We start from the raw sequence: 2,280 nt of genomic DNA on the forward strand, positions 1-2,280 counted from the left end.
ATCTAACTGCAGTAATACTATTTTACGGCCTGAATTACTAAAAATAAACTAGAATGTTATAACGTTAAAGATATGAATTTCAAATAACAGTTACAAACTAACAGCCACCTTTTCAGGGGAAACTCATCTATTCATTTGTCTTTCAGAATGATTATGTGCAATATTCAGGGTGAGGAAGGACAAGCAGTGGCTTACCACGAACTGGGCCACATCTATTATTTCCAGTCATACAGCCACCAACCCACTATTTTTAGGGTAAAGTATACAATATGATAATCAAATGACATTCAGCTTACGCATGTACAAATACATCATATACTACATATACATTGATTTATATGTTGCATATATATTATGTTTATATATCATATCTCTCTTTGCGCAGGACAGGATACCTTAATACGAGTAGAAAACTAACAGTTTAATGTGAAGAAATTGTGTATATATGAGTGAAACCCAAATATAAAAGTAAAATACGATAATATGCGGGTTATGATATAAGGCCAACACTCACCAAAACACACACACACACACACACACACACACACACACACACACACACACACACACACACATATATTTATATATATATATATATATATATACACATATATATGTATATACATATATATATGTATATACATATATATATATATATATATATATATATATATATATATATATATATATATATACATATATATGCATATGTATATATGTATGTATATATATACATATATACATACATATGGACACAGGCCTATGCATGGCACTCTCATTTTCTTCCTTTCAGGATGGTGCCAACTCGGCCTTCCACGAAACTATCGGCGACACCGTTCAGCTGTCTGCCATGGCCCCCGCTTGTCAGGACAGGTCAAAGGTCAACAGCTACCAGGAGTCACCTCAGATGAAAGCTAATAGGCGAGACAAGCCATCTGAGAACCTTTCTTGTGAGTTTGCCTTGGATGAGTATGAGGATGAGGATGAGTAAGATGAAACAAATATTGTATCATGTGGATGACGATGTGTAAATACATGTTTGTTTATATATATGTTGGTATGCATAGATGGCTGGTATGCTTACAATAGAACATACCATCAGACGATTGTATTACAGCAACACACAGTAATACATAAAAATACATGTAGACTAACACAAGCACACATAAAAACAGAGAAGCACACACGTGCGCACACATGAAAGCACATACAGACACACACGGACCCACATAAAACAATTAAACACACACACCATAAAAACACACATACCCATACATAAACCGCTCCACCACACACACAAACACACACACATACTTACACATCCAAACATCCCCCCCCCCCGCGCCCATTCCCACAAACACACTGACGCAAGAGTATTTAGACGCAATCCACCCCATCTTCGATCTCTGGCAGCGAGCGAACTCCGACACCTCCTGACGCTGGCGTTGCAGAAGCTCCCTTTGTTCGCCTTCGCTCGAGTGATGGACGAGTGGCGTTGGGGCGTCTTTCGGGGAGAGGTGAGGAAGCCGAATTAGATTCTAAAAACATACACACATATACATACACATGCACACACAGATGCGTGTGTGTGTCTGTGTGTGTATGTATATATATATATCATCATCATCGTCAGCCTGTATCATTCCACTGCAGGACGTAGACCTCTCAATCTTTTCCGGTCATTCCGGTCTTGTGTCTTCTGATTCCAGTTTACTCCTGCGAAATTCGCTATTTCATCCCGCCATCTTGTCATTGGTCTTGCCTTTGGTCTCTTTGTGTCGTGTATTTCCCATTCTGTTGTTTTCTTTGTCCACCTGTTGTCCTGTCTTCGATATATATGTCCAGCCCACTGCCACTTTTTCTTCTTAATGCTCTTAACTATATCCTCTACTTTTATTTGTTGCCTGATCCATGTGGTTCTTTTATCTGTCTCTTAAGCTAATTCCTAGCATAAGCCTTTCCATTTCTCCTTGAGCACTTACTAATTTCCCCTCAAGTACTTTGGTCGTAGTCCATGTTTCTGACCCATATGTTATGACAGGGAGAACACATAGATCAAAAACCTTTCTCTATAGACATAGTGGCAGACGACCTCGTAATATATTACTATGTGTACTGAAGGCACTCCAACTTAGTCTGATTCGCCGTTTTATCTCGGCTTCGCAGGATGTACTCGTCTTGATGAGTTGCCCTAGGTATACATACTCGTTCACTGCTTCTAGTACATCGCCCTGTGTTTGTATTTGCTTAACTGGGGTTCGACTGTTGAACATGCCTTTA

Source organism: Penaeus japonicus, unplaced genomic scaffold (genome assembly GCF_977035675.1).
Source record: "Penaeus japonicus unplaced genomic scaffold, GWHDUDI00000001_assembly GWHDUDI00000010, whole genome shotgun sequence".
NCBI classification, from domain to species: Eukaryota; Metazoa; Arthropoda; class Malacostraca; order Decapoda; family Penaeidae; genus Penaeus; species Penaeus japonicus.